The sequence below is a fragment of the Pipistrellus kuhlii genome, unplaced genomic scaffold, assembly GCF_014108245.1.
Source record: "Pipistrellus kuhlii isolate mPipKuh1 unplaced genomic scaffold, mPipKuh1.p scaffold_m20_p_10, whole genome shotgun sequence".
NCBI classification, from domain to species: Eukaryota; Metazoa; Chordata; class Mammalia; order Chiroptera; family Vespertilionidae; genus Pipistrellus; species Pipistrellus kuhlii.
The window spans coordinates 20,570,774-20,585,749 of NW_023425405.1; the positions used below are offsets into that span (position 1 = coordinate 20,570,774).

Below are 14,976 nucleotides of genomic sequence, written 5' to 3' on the forward strand. Positions count from 1 at the left end.
CTTCTTCTAAAAGAAGGCAAATTCAAGGCCATGCCTGAATAGATTAAGATACATATGGCTGAAGTTTTTAAAAAAACATATATATTTTATTGATTTTTTACAGAGAAGAAGAGAAAGGGATAGAAAGTTAGAAACATTGATGAGAGAGAGTAATCGATCAGCTGCCTCCTGCACACCCCCCACTGGGGATGTGCCCGCAACAAAGGTACATGCCCTTGACTGGAATCGAACCCAGGACCCTTCAGTCTGCAGGCCAACTCTCCATCCACTAAGCCAAACCAGTTTTGGCAATATGGTTGAAGTTTTGACTAATATATGCACTGAGGCACTTACTGGTACACTACTTTGTTGCAATAGACTATTGAAGAGTTTGCCCTCTTGAGCTTCTACAGGAGATTCTCATGGGTGGGTTTCATAGAAGAACTGTTAGTGCTTGAAAGCGGGATAAAGTACCTGTAGTTGTAACCCTCTCTGCTCAGCTTACTATTCCTTGTCCATAATGTGCATATCTCAGTCAAGTCTGTCTATGGGAAAACTACGAAATACACGGGGTGCAGAGAAAGTACTTCTTATCTACCCACTTATTTGTTGACAGAATTCATCATCACTCGGGCAGGGACAGAGAGAAGCTCTAGGCCTCTGGGCTGGTGTGTGTGGAACCAGCATCGCTGCAGAGAACAATCTCTGTAAGGTCCCGAGCACCGCCCTGGATGATGATGTGCTGAGGGAAAGTCGTGAGCCTAGCACAGATGGGCACATCAAGACTAAAGGGGTCTTTTATAAAAATAAATCCCATGACAAATCCTTTTGTAGAGAGATCCCATTGTAAGTAAATGAAGTTTCTTCCTTTTTTGTTGGTTAATACAAACGTTCAGAGGTTTACATCAGCTATTTTTCCTGCGGGGAATGTACTAGAGATGCTAGGGGAACGCAGGGGAAATGTAGAGGGTGGGGCTGTGCGAGCAGTGAGTTTGGAGAAGTCAGTGATGGGGATTGAGGGGGTCATTTATAGAGAGCAGGTGTGTCTGGGTGTGAGGGGGCTGCTTTGGGTGCACCCAGCAGGTTCTAGGGGGACAAGCATGAGCCAGATGGGTAAGTAGGGACAGTTGGGAGAAATCTTCAGGTAGGACTTAAATGTGATTGGGACTTAAATGTGATTCGTCAGGGGATATTAGGATAAAAGTGGAGCTTAACAAACCAGTACATACTTATCAAATATCTGCCTGTCACCATGCTGAACACTTGCACTCATTCCTTATAAAGTTTATAAGATACCATCTCTAGAACCTTAACACCTAATTTGAGAGATAAGATATTAAGAGTCAGATAAATGTAGGAGACATTGACTTTGCAGCTTAACAGTAAGAAACATAATAGGACTAAATGTAAAGGAGCTGTTCCTTTACAGTCTGTCGGCAGAGAGGAGGAGGTTGGGGGACTGGGTGAAAAAAGTGAAGGGCTTAAGAAGTACAAATTGGTAGTTACAGAATAGTCACAGAGATGTACATTACAGCAGAGGGAATGTAGTCAATCATATTGCAGTAATGATGTACGGTGCTAGGTGGGTACTGGAAATACCAGAGGATCATTCTGTAAAATATATGATTGTCCAGCCACTCTGTGGTACATCTGAAACTAATACAGAATGATATTGAATGTCAACTGTAATTGGAAAAGAAAAAAAGAACTTTAGTTGAAATGTTAAAAAAATCATATTGAATGTCAACTGTAATTGAAAAATAAGAAACCAAACACAAAATAAATAAAATTGATGTGTGAATATACTACTTAAAAAAAAAAAAGACCCATTCTTGGGCATACAATATCAGTTGAGAAGTTCAGAATTGGGAATAGCTAAGAATTCCTGTTGACCACAATCTCATCGGAGTCAGCAGTACAAGTGGCTGCCGGAGCAAATACAAGTGTCCCTTGAGGGACATGGCCAAGAAAGTGAGGGTCTCCAAAGCATATGCAGTGAAGAACAGTTCTTTCTTTCATTTGCCAACAAACATCTTCTACATGTTACCGGCTCCGTGGAGTGTGGGATTCAAACGGAAGCTTGCCATCCTTGCAAAAACAAAACAAGGTCCTGTTAGTCTGGAGAAGAAAAGACTTTAAGGTGAAATTTTAAAACAACTATACAGAACGACATTTCCCATGGGCTGAACTAAGGGCCAAAGAGTGTAGACATTGGAGAGAGGTAGGAGTGGGCCCCACATAAGGAAAATCTTTAGACCCATTGGAGCAGAGTGAATGCTTCAATTTAACTTCCTCATCTATACAATGTGGTGACTGTGAAGTGAAATGCAAGGATAACAGAGCATGTGTGAGCATTTTGCAACCTGCGAATGTCTCACCGCAGTAAGATCCTGTTGGTCAAGTCCAGAGGCCACCTGCTCCCCATGGGAGGGTCCTTTCCTTGGGTTGGTTGGAACACAGAGCTTACAAGGTGAGTGACTAGAAATGCTTCTCTGCCAACAGGGACTGTTTGGTGAGGCGGTTTCCCCTGGTCTCAAGCAGAATAGAAAAATTAAGTAGAAAGCAGTGTGAGAGGAAGAGGAGGAGGCTGCCATGGCAACATAGTAAACTTCTCATTTGTTTATCCCAAGATTTCATCTTTCAGATGTTTTTCATTTTTCTTTGCTCAAAGAATGCGTTTTCTTTTATGACAGGATGGTATTAGTAAATTGTATTGTATTCCTAAAACAGTTGTTACTTAGCAAACTAGTAAGTTAACAATCTTTTTTTATGGGAGGATTTTATGAGCCTGCGAAATTTTAAAAATTGGGAAACAGTGTCCAATTCTTTCTGACTTGAAGGCTGTCAGTGGTTGTAAATAGTAATTGCTAGTGGTGGGCACAGCAAACACTGTGGAGAGTCATGGGAGGAGAGATGGCCTCTTTCATGGTAGGAAGCAGGACAGTATTTAGGTTAGGACCTGAGCTCAGAGGCGCATGCTCCTAGCTGAGAGAAAATGCTGGGCTTCTGAGGCCTGTATGGATATGCAGTGTGTTGCTAGGCAGCCCCACGTGTGCATCCAGCATCTGACCGCAGTGACCCAACTTACTGGAAAGAACTGGGGTGCCTCTGGGGAACCGGCTGTGAGCAGAGAGCACTGCACTTCTTAGATGGTCGTCCCTGCAGCTGGCGGAGGCTTCCCGTCACAAACCTCCATGGATTTGCAAGTTCTCAGCTAATTCAGTTCTGGGAACATGGAGGTCAAAACCCTCAAGTGAACTCCAGTGACCTTGTGCTATGCACAGGCTCTGGTTGTCCAACAGAGAGACAGAAGCCCAAGTTGGGTGAACTTAGTATCAGCTCCCTTCCCATGGCCAGGGGTGGGTGGTGGAGTGAGGAAGGGAAGGGTGGCACAGCTGGGGCTTCCCAGGCTCCTCCTCAGGGCAGGGCTAGGAGTGGTCGGCGTCAGATGCGCTTCCTCCAACCTGTAATTCTGGTGAAGGAGATCGTGTCACCACCCTCCTTTCAGACGTGTGCTGCACTTTTGCACGGGAGGTGCGGAGAAAGGAGCTCCCAAACTGGAGGACCAGTGCTATTTCCAGAACCAGGGAAGGAGCCTGGGATGAGCAAGCACAAAATGGCCATGGTCCCATGCTTGGGGAAGGCCCTTGGCGGGTCTGTGTTCATATTGTGGACTCCCTGCTGGCATTGGCCGGTGATTTAGAGACATGAGTTAGAGAAATAGGCCTGACTGCTGCTGACACAGGCAGGGCCCAGGCAGGGCTGGGTCTCTGGACACCACTCACAAAACCCCATTTCCTGGGGCAGTTTGCCTTAGCATGGAGGCTTTCCAGAACACATGCACTTGCATTATCCGCCCTCCCTTCCCTCGTCCCCCTCCCTCCAACCCCCAGCAGAGATGCCAGTTTCATGAGCTGGGCGGGGGGCCTGGTGTTAGCATGTGTGCTCAGGGGTGGCTGGGGAGGGCTGCCCACCATAGGGAAGAAGCCCCCGTCCCTGGGTATTTTGTTTCCCTGCCCAGCATCTGCTCTGCCCTGCCAACTATTAATATTTTCAAAACAAAACGAACAGTGAACCTAGGAAAGAATGCTTTTGCAAAGGGAAGCACAGTCTTGTTCCTCCTCTCCCCTTCTAGGGGAAGGATACTGTGGTTCCTGAAGAAGCGTGGAGGGCTTGGGGTTGGGGGTGGAGGGTTTAAGAGCTCCATGGTGCGGGAGCCAGTGATAACTCCAGCTCATAGTATTACTTTATTTTAAGTCTCAGTTTTAAAATAGCTGTAGGGCTGCACCTGGAATAAAAAACGAATTAAAAAGGAAGTCACTGCGTGGAATTTGAATAGCGCCTCGGGGAAAAGCTTGTTCTGGAGCTATCGCTTAGACCCACCGGCTCTTTTTCTTCCCGAAAGCTGCTCAGAACACCGCTCACGTGAGCAAACACAGAGATGCTGCCGATTTTCCTTCTCCGGTGTTTAAAAATATCATTTTAAAGGAATACTCACCTCGCTTCTTTAGTCATCCATCAGGTTGAGCAGCAAGCGGCGGGCAGGCACCGCCTGCCTGTGAGGGGCTGGGACCACAGTTCTGGAAGGCAGGGCCCTGCCCTCCGGGAACTTCTAGAGAATGTGAAGGCAGAGGACTTCCTTGTGCTGTGTGCCATGGAGAGAGACAGAACTCCACCTGAACCTTTCACCAGGTGACCCAGTTTGCCAGCCCTTGAGTTGGGCAGGGCACTTCAGGCAGAGGGAACAGCATCCGTACAAAGCGGGGAGGGCATGGCATTGCCGAGGGACGAGTGGAATGCGTGGAGAGACGTAAGAGATGTGGCAGGGAAGGCTGCCAGGGCCAATCCATCACCAACTTGTGTGCTCCAAGGGGTTGCCTGGGTAGTGCTCTGCAGGTGGAAGGAAATGAAGGAGAGTGATATGATGGGATTTGCTCCTTTGAATGAGCATTTTGCCCGTGCAATAGAGCCACCGGAGGTTGGGAGGCAGGGGAGTTTGACCCTGGAGACCTGGAAACTTATTTGGGAGTTATGGCAGTGGTCCAGGTAAGCAGTGATGAAGGTTTGAATAGGCCAGAGCACCAGGGATGAAGAACTGATAGAAAGAAGAGATGTTTGGAAGATACAACAGAGCAAAAACTACTCTAGACTGAGATGGAGAAGCCTGACAAATAGCAGGACTCCCGGTGACAAGGGAAGGGAGAACCTAAAGGAAGAAATGGTTGTCAGGCCAGAAAAGTGCCCTTGGGTTTTGTAAGATGCCCACAACCCTGGCCTTAAGAAGAGCCGTGTTAAAGGATCGCTTGGGGGGAGGAGAGGAAGAGGGAGAGAGAGAAACAGACTCGGGTGGGAAAGGGAGGAATCAAAGATAATACTCAACTGTGAAGAATAATAAATCATGGAGTTAAGCCACCTGTCTGTAGTCGATGGGGCTTTCCTTTTTCACCCCCTTTGGTCATTATTTTCATTCCATGCTCCTGAGTGTGGAAGACAACTCTGAATAATTGGGAATTTCGTTAATTATCACTCTATTTACAATTCTGTTACAGAGTCCAAATGGTCGTTTACGACACCAGTTTAAGCCTTTTTGGATACGAGGTATTGACATAGCACGACTCCCCAGAGAGGAATGTTAGTGAAATTCAAACGTACTCGTGAATGTAAATTCAAACCCATCGAGCACTGTAATCAAGGCACAGCCCATTAAATAAATGAACACTTGAAAATGCAGGAATGGTCGAGAGCAGGTAATCTAAAAATGTTCTCATTCGTTCTCCCTTCCCAGCTGCACTGGGAATGCGCAAGAGGAAAGGAAGTATTAATGGAGAACTCTAATAGTAGGTATAGCTCATTAAATGCTTAGATGGCGCCAGATACCGTGCTAAGTAGAGTTCATGAATTATCTCATTTAAACCACCTCATTTTGTACTTCCTACAACTGACGAGGGAGGGACTCCTGTCTCCATTCTGGCATCAAGGAACTTGGAGACTAAATGGTCATAAAGCAGGCCGAGTGGACGTCATGATCCCTGGGCATAGGCAGACCCAATGGTGTGAGAAGAGCTGAGCTCAGATTCAGCTCTTTCCCTAATGCGCTGGGCCTTGGCGTATCAGCAAAAGGTGGATGTTGGCTCATAATACTCTAAAATGCTTTTTTGGCTCTGAAATTGAACCAAGTTCTTCCACCTGAGATTTCTTTGTCCCTGCCTCCGGGGATCCGGCAAGTGTACCTTAGCTCAAGGTAAGAGTGACCAATGGGAATGGAGAAAATCATACCCATCTCTTGAATTGGGGAGGCAGAAGGTGAATTTCAGAGCAGAGGTACCCTGTTTCCCCGAAAATAAGACAGTGTCTTATATTAATTTTTGCTCCCAAAGATGCGCTAGGTCTTATTTTCAGGGGATGTCTTATTTTTCCATGAAGAAGAATATGGTACACATTTACTGTTAAATGAAAATAAAGAAAATTTATTACGTGTGTATGGTACGGTAGTATGGTAGTTGTCAACACAAACCAGACAAACTGTGAATCCTACAGTATCAAGAATTTACTGTACTCATTTATTCAATGGCAATCATGTCATCATCTTCTGGAACATCATCATAAAATCCAATTCCTGAATTTCCTGGTGAATTTCTTGTGACTCCATTTCTTTCAGAATCAGTGGACCAAATTTCTCATGTTTAGCCTGGAGGGGGGGGCTTATTTTCGGGGGATGCCTTATATTTCACTCAGAAGGAAACCTGTAAGTAGGTCTTACTTTCGGAGGATGTCTTATTTTTGGGGAAACACGGGTATGTGTGTCCTGGCAGCTGCCTGCCTGGCCCTATGACATGACCAGAGAGATGTGGGAAGCCCACCTATGGTCTCCCTCTCCTTAAAGATTCCCATCCCATCTTCTGCAACCAGAGGGACAATTTCTCCAGGGTGGACTCTGAGCTGCTCTTAATTTTGCATGGGTCTCTTTTGTGTTTCCTTTTGGACTTATTGTGAAGACAAATGTCTGACTCTTTGGTAAAATCTCTCGTGTCCTTCTTAAGGTGGCCACAACATCAGTTCTTTGATATTCTACTTCTCAGTACATAGCTTTCTTAGTCAGTGTCACTGGGGTGGAAGATTGCATGGTGGTTGGTTAATGTATACTTCTTCTTTTTTTAAAAAAAAATATATATATTTTATTGATTTTTACAGAGAGCAAGGGAGAGGATAGAGAGTTAGAAACATCGATGAGAGAGAAATATTGCTCAGCTGCCTCCTGCACTACCCCTACTGGGGATGTGCCCACAAGCAAGGTACATGCCCTTAACCAGAATCGAACCTGGGACCCTTCAGTCCCCAGGCCAACGCTCTATCCACTGAGCCAAACTGGTTAGGGCTACTTCTTCTTCACTGAAAGATTTTTTTCTCTGATCAGAATGATCTTGACATTGGAAAATCTCTAGTGTTAGGTCCTTTTTCTAAGTGTGGAAGAGCTTACCTGAAATGCCCAATAATTAGAATAGAAAGGAGGAAAGGAAATAATAAAACTGAGAGGCAGGAAAGAGGGATGGAGAGCAGAATATGATTATGGAAAGTTGTTCACCTGTTGAAGATAGAATAAGGACTCAGCAGAAGAACTGCCATATAGAAGCCTCTCCTTAATCTCAGAGGACACATCCTAATACCGCCAGTGGATGTCTGAAACCAGGGATAGCTCTGAGGCCTAATCAACTTCAGTTCTGCCGGGAATATGGCAGCAGATTCTTTGTTGGTAGACATAGCCTCTCCAGTGATTTTTAGATTTTTCACTCCAAATCTCTTCCTGAATTGGTGTAACCATCCCTTACTTGCAGTAGATGGCTTGGTGTCATTCCTTCCTATAGACACAATGATTTCTGGCACAATATGTTGCCTCAATTGGAACATATCTTCTGTTCGCCTTCCACTCACAAATTTAATGCCTTTTTAAAAAATCTTAACTAAGTACTTAATGTGCCCGTAGTTTGCAGTTTGAATTATTTTCTGATAGCAAAACTAGCACACATTTCTTTTTTCATCTTTGAAACTTCTTGGATAGATTTTTTTTCTTTCTCACTTAGATCTTAGCAATCTCTTATTAAGTGGAGAACTTTAACCTTTTCACTTAAAGGTAGCACTTTATGGCATCACTTTGGCAAGATCCAGTGGCCAGCATCACTACTCTTACACTTTGGGCCTGCTATTAAATAAAATAAGGGTGACTTCCACACAGTGCTGGGATACTGTGAGAGTCGCTCTGATAACTGAGAGGGCTACTGAGTGACGAACAGGTAGGGAGCGTGTGTAGGCAGAGACGCTGGGCAAGGGATGACTCACGTGTTGGATGGGCGGGAACAGGACTCGAGAGACTTCATCATGTCATGCAGAATGGTGCTCAATTTAAAACTTAGGACTGTTTATTTCTGGAATTTTCCATTTTGTATTTTCAGACCTTTATTTACTACGTGTAACTGAAACCACAGAAAGTGAAACTGTGCATAAGAGGGGACTGTAGTATTGAGCTGTGTCCAACTTAATTCTGCTCAATTGTGTAAGAATTCTTGCCACATGGTGTCTGCTATTTATTAAAGTTTGGTGTGCCAGGCAGTGTGAAAAATACTTACATAGGGATGGTCCCATTTAATCCTCAGAAGAGATGAACAACACCACACCTAAAGCTCAGCTATTGGTTGTCAACGTGACATCTGATGTGGGAGCTGAGCTTGTCTCCAGAGGCTGGAGATGTTTATTTCCTCTTAATGCTCTAACAGATATTCTTCTGTGACTCTAAGCCCTTCCTCTACTGCCACTTGATATCACCAGTTTTATTGTTGTTATTAGTTGGTAGAGGCCCAGTACACGAAATTCGGGCACTGTTTGCACTAGCTTGCACCCTCTCGCAATCCAGGACCCCTTGGAAGATGGCCAGCTGTCATTGGGCGAGACCCAGACCCGGCTGGCCCCACCCCCGTCAAGCCCCACAGGTGGGGGACACAGCGTCATGTCCCTGCCCACCCATGCATGCCTCACCACACATGCAGCACTGCCCACCCGCGCCCGCCACGCATGCCGTCTCCTGCTGATGGGTTGTTATGGCATAAGGGTGTCATGACCATTAGCATATTAGCTCTTTATTATATAGGATTTCTTTCTAACTGCCCTATGCTTGTCTGCAGTAAGTTTCAAGGGATGCTGTGGCAGTCTGGCATTCGGGAATTTGGTTTATGAGTGCATGTTTATCCTCTCTGAGACTTTGAAAACTTTGACATTGTCTCCTCTTAACATATTTATTTGTCTTGCAGACTCCTAATTTCTTTAATTTATCCTTGTGAAGGAGACTTTTCTGTCTTTTTATGATATTAGGAGCCCTTTGCTAGACCCTTTGTGTTTCCATTGTATCTTTACTAAGAATTGAAAGTGAAAGTGCTATTTGTCAAAGAATGCCATGGTCTTATTCCCAAGTCCCTTAGGATGGAACAAGGTAAGGCAACATAGAGGGTCATCGAGGTTTGTTAGGTTAAGGAATGACCAGCAAATACCATTGTCTGTTCTAACCCAGTATGAAGGGTGAGTCAGGTAGACCATTGACCATGAGGGCCTGCAATGGTCAGATTATTACAAAGTTGTCAGGCTTGATTGGAAACTGTAATAATGTGGTTACATGATGACACAGGGAATTCAATCGGGAGCTGAGCATGTTAGGCATAGTTCAGAAAACAATGTCAAAGAACATTTGAAGAGCATGGATCACCACAGAGGTCAGGATTATGAGGCTCCTATTGTGGGGGGACTGGCTGTGAGATAAAAGTCTGGGCCTGCCAGACTAGACAAGTATATGTGAGACCTCTTTCCTTAGAGATGAAATGGCACCTTAGAAGAACAATCTGAACATGATCATTGATGTGGTCAGGGTTGTCTTGGTACAGGATTGCCTGGAGATAGAGACACTGCTTTCCAGCCGCTTCCCAGCTGGGGTCATTGGTTGTTCACATGGGACTGCACACCTCATGCTGTCTCTGGTCACCATGAATTAGTAGACCCTGAATCTTCCCAAACCTGAGTCCTGGATGGACCCCCACAGAGGATGTGTGACCCTCAGCTACCATTCAGAAGAAGGTTGTGGCATGCTCTCCAGAGTTTATTAGTATTCAGCTCCTCCTAAAATTAATCTATACTTAATGTTGCTTAAAATAGTCAAACCAATATTTAGGGGCCAAGAATACCATTAAAGTATCAGGACTTTTCACAAAATTTACTCTCACACTTCCTGATGGAGCCTTGGCTGCCCACCAGACTGGGTCCTGGAGCTCCAGCGCCGGTAGAGGGGAAGGCAGGCATGGCCTATGCATGGGCCTCCGCGCAGCCTAGGTGAGTGTCCCCACATCCAGGGTTGCATCCTGATTCACCTCCTCTGCCTTCGCATGGCTGGCTGGAGCCTGCCGTAAGGCCATTGTGTGCCATGGTGTGCTGGGTCCAGTGAGGGACAGCAGCATCCCAGAAACCCTACCAATCACAGGCTGTGACCTCTTTTATGATGGTGGTAGATGGGAGTGTCTCTAGCCTACAAGATCAGTGAATCTTCAAAGGTGTATCATTGGGCTGAGTCCTCGACCACAGTGCTTTAGGGATTGAATGAGTGGCATCTACGTGGCCTCTTCTATGACATTATCCTGGTGGCCGAACAGTGCATGCCAGTTCACTGCAACTTGCTGGCTGCATGCGGCTACTGCTTGACGATTTCAATATCATGTTCACCTTGCAAGGCCTTCTAGAAGGAGGTGGAGCTGATCAGTGCCTCCTATATTTGCCTCAAGGCCGTAGTAGACTTCTTATATGAATTGGGAGCTGGTGCTGAATGGTGGCAACATTGTCTAAATCCTGGAGACCCTGGAGACAGCCCACCTGCTGCGGATCTGGACTGTGGTGGATTTCTACTGCGAGTACCTGGAACAGGAGGTGAGTGAGGACAATTACCTGTACCTGCAGGAGCTGGCCTCCACCTACAACTTTAGGTGGCTGGATGCCTCCATCCTCAGCTTCATCCTGAGCCACTTGGGCACTCTGGCCTTCACACCTGACTTCCTGCAGAATATCTCCATGCAGAAGCTGTGCATGTACCTGAGCAGCAGCAGGTTGCTCTGCTATGGTTGACACAACAGCTGGGAGCTAGGTCCATGCCTGCATGGTGCTGGAGGACATCAACTTCCCATTCATCCCCAAGAACGACCTGCTGTCTCGTGTCAAGCCGATGGTGTGCTTGCTGCTGCCCAAGGAGGCGAGTTGTGAGGGCTTCATGGAAGAGGTCATGTGCTGGCACAACAGCTTGGTGGCCCAGCCGGCCATGCAGACCAAGTGCTCGGCACTCTGCATCAAGGAGGAGCATCTGGTATTCATGAAAGATGAGGTCTCCTACCCATTTGGGAAGCACAGTGACACCACCTGGTACCTGGGCACCAAGAGCTAGCAGTGGGTCAAGGAGATATCCCTGCCAGCCCAGTGGCGCTACCACTGTGTTGCTATGCTCAGGGAATTCCTCGTCATCATGGTGGCAGCTTCTCAAGGGACAATGGAAGGGATGCAATGTTCAATCTTGTTTATAGATATGACCCCAATGTAAGCAGTAGATCAAAGTGGCCTCCAAGAACCAGTGTGTGTGGCTTTTTACCTTGCCTTTATTGAAGACATGCTGGTGGCCAATGGTGGCTGGAATAAGAATCCAGATCTCTCTTCTGTAGAGATTTACAGTCCTAAGATCAACTCCTGGTCCTACATGGCAGGCTTGCCAAGGTTCACATATGACCATGTAGGCATCATCTGCAAAGACTTTGTGTATGTCTCTGGAGACCACGAATACCAGGAGGGCCCTTTCCACAAAACCTGATGTGTGGGAGGAGCACCAGCCCATGATCACATGTGGGGCTGTCATGGAATGTGCAGCCTGGAGGATCCCATCCACTCCATTGGTGGCAGCGATGACAGCAGGAGGCCATAAGGGACTTAGACGTGCTGGGCCTTCAGGCCTACAGGCCCCAATGCAACCAGTGGACCTACATGGCCTGCTGCTACATGCCAACAGTAAGTGGGGAGTGGCCATATAGGAGGGCCACCTTTATATCCAGGTGGGAGAACCCAGTCCCCTTGTTCAAGATGGTCCTGGTGTCCAAATGCAGAGGATAAGTGGAGCAAAGGCACTGACCTGCCCCAGGCCATTGCTCCCGAGTCCACCTGCATCTGTGGGCTGGAGGCAAGAAGCAGTAAAATCAAGAGGCACCAGGACTGGTGCCAGTGACCCTGCCTGTGCCTGCTGGAAACTTGTCCCCACTACCACCTCCCAGAGTATCTGCAGACCAGCAACAATTTCATAGAACCCTGGAACCATTTTATTTCACTTAGCAGCCTTTTGAACTTTTATGATTCTTGGTATTTCTATATCACTGTGACATATTAAATATTCTACTTAAAAATTTACTCTAATTTGAATTACAAATAATGTTATAACACAGAGTTAGAGAGATTCTGGGAGGTATGTTGCATCTCATTGCAAGTAAGTCCTTGAAATTATTGCTGGTTCCGATTGCACCCTGTCCCCTTTATGAGGGATCTCAGGAATAATTTCTTTTGGATCTAGTCTCAGGAATAGTTGTGCTTTATTCTCATTTAATTTTCACAATAATTCTTTGAGGTAGGTAAAATTATTCTAGTTTTATAGCTAAACAAAGAAAAACTCAAATTGTTTAATAAATTTAGCCGAGCAAACAAAGCTGTAAGTGGAAGAAACTAGATTTAACCCAAGACTGCCAAACTCCAAAACTCTTCTTACTTTGAGTTTCTAATATAAAACTCTTCTGTCTTAAGTAAAGAAATGCAAGTGTATGGAAGGTGTGGTTTCTATAATCTGTAACAACTGACCTCTAAGCACTTCTCTTCTCACTCTCATTGTGGCTTTCTCAAGACAAGTCATAATTCTCCTGGCCTGCCTGGCTTGGCTCAGTGGTTCAGCATCAACCTGTGAACCGGGAGGTCACAAATCGATTCCCCATTAGGGCACATGGCTGGGTTGCAGGCTCAATCCCCAGTAGGGGGTGTTTGGGAGGCAGCCGATTTATGCTTCTCTCTTATCATTGATGTTTCTCTCTCCCTTCCTCTTTCTCTCTTAAGTAAATAAAAATGTTAAAAAAAAATAATAATTCCCTTGGTTTAAGTTATTAAGGTATTTTTTTTTTTGGTCCCCTGAACAGTTCCATCTCCCAACACAGCCTGTCCCTTGCCCCTTCTCTCCCCATGAGTATGAATAAATGCTAAAATGTGATATATTGTGCTGCTTTATTTCTTTCCACCTTTCTGCCTGTCCTCCCTTTTCCCCTTACCTTTCTTTCTTCTTCCTACTTCTTTTTAAAATGTCCTCAGTGGAGTGAATACTCCATCAGGTTTTCTCTTTGATTGCCACCTGCTAGAATGCTTTGAGCCGAATCAGTGTCTTGTGTTTAGCAAATGAACAGAATTCACTTTGGTGGGTAGACTTAGAACTCTGTGCTGCACAACCTCACATTACTCTTATGGATCTTTTTAAAATCTCTCTCTTATTGTTTTTCCTGTTTTCTCTTTCATATTTTTGTAACATTTGTGGTGTCTCAGTAGATTTTTGGTGTCCTCAGGAAAACGATCTTAATGGACCTTCAGTCCTTCTTGATATGAGACAAAACATAAGTAAATGCATAGTAGTCTAGTAGCCTCTCTCAAAATAAGGAAATGGGTTACCTAGCACAATAAATGAACCCCAGTGATTTCTAGAAGTTAACATATTCTCTTCTAATACTTACACGGCACCAGTTAAATAATTAATTCTACTTGGGGTACCAGGTTTGGGGCTTTTGGGGGACCGCCTTCCTCCTCCTCCTACCGATCTGGACAACATTCGATCTTCTCCAGTCCCTCCGCATCTCTGAGCACTCCCCACAGTTACACCTCAGTGCTGAGCCTGAGTAGTTGAACTCATTTAAGGAACCAACTGTTCTCTTATTTTCTTTTCATCCTCTGATGCTTCACTTACTTCTTTATGATGTTTACTTTCCCTTCCTCACTCCCAAGATTGTTTTCCTGAGGAAAGGTAAGCAAAATAAGAGTTCTGTCTTCTCTCACCATCTGTGACCATAAAGTTGTCTTCTCTGAGCAGTGGATTCATCTTTTCCTGGTTGTTTTTCTCCCAAACATAGCTCAAAGGCTCTTTAAAAAAATTGCCTACCACTTTTGGAGTCCCTGGCCCAGCTGACTGATACATGTAGGTCCCTGCCACACAGTGTGGGCACCCCAGGTTGGGGTCCCTGCTCCCCATGCTTGTTTCTGCCTCTTAGTGCTGGTAACCAGGGGGATGCCCTTGACTGGGAATCAAACCTGAGACCTCTTAGTTTGTGGGCTGATACTCTCTCTAATCATTGGGCCATACTGGCTAGGACAACCTTGATTATTCTTCTAGTTTCCTTTTTTCTCTCTTTCCCAGCTAGGCCCAATGCATCTACAGACAACCCTGCAAAATCCGTCTCCTGCCTGGCCTGACCCAGGATCTTCCTTCCCATGTACTGGTCCTCCTTGCACATACTGTTCCCTTGCTTAAAAATTGCCAACTACTTATATTACATAAAGGACAAAGTCCAAAGCCTTTAGTCATGAACTGTGGCTGCATGGGGAGAGCAATGGTGCTGAGATCACAGGGCTCAGCCAGATTGTCTGAGTGCCTGTCCTGGCCCTGCCATTGTCCTAGAAACTAGAAGACCTTATGCAGGTTGCCTCCTGCATACCTCCCTTACTAGGGATCAAGCCTGCAATCCAGGCACATGCCCTGACCAGGAATCAAACTGGCAGCCTTTCAGTGCATGAGACAATGCGCAACCAACTGAGCCACACTAACAGGCCAGCCAGGGCTCAGGTCAAGAGTTCTTAGCACTTCACCCCACTCCACAGATGTTCTTCTTTCCTGAGCTTCTCTAACACTCACCCTTTCTG

At 45.7% G+C, this 14,976-nt stretch overlaps 1 protein-coding gene and 1 pseudogene across 1 annotated transcript in view; both read left to right on the forward strand.

Moving 5' to 3' along the window:
* The window catches only part of TMEM178B (transmembrane protein 178B), a 335,310-nt gene that overhangs the window by 165,646 nt on the left and 154,688 nt on the right, over nucleotides 1–14,976 (forward strand). The gene's annotated exons all lie outside the window — the stretch shown is intronic.
* Nucleotides 10,521–13,007, forward strand: LOC118714511 (annotated as a pseudogene).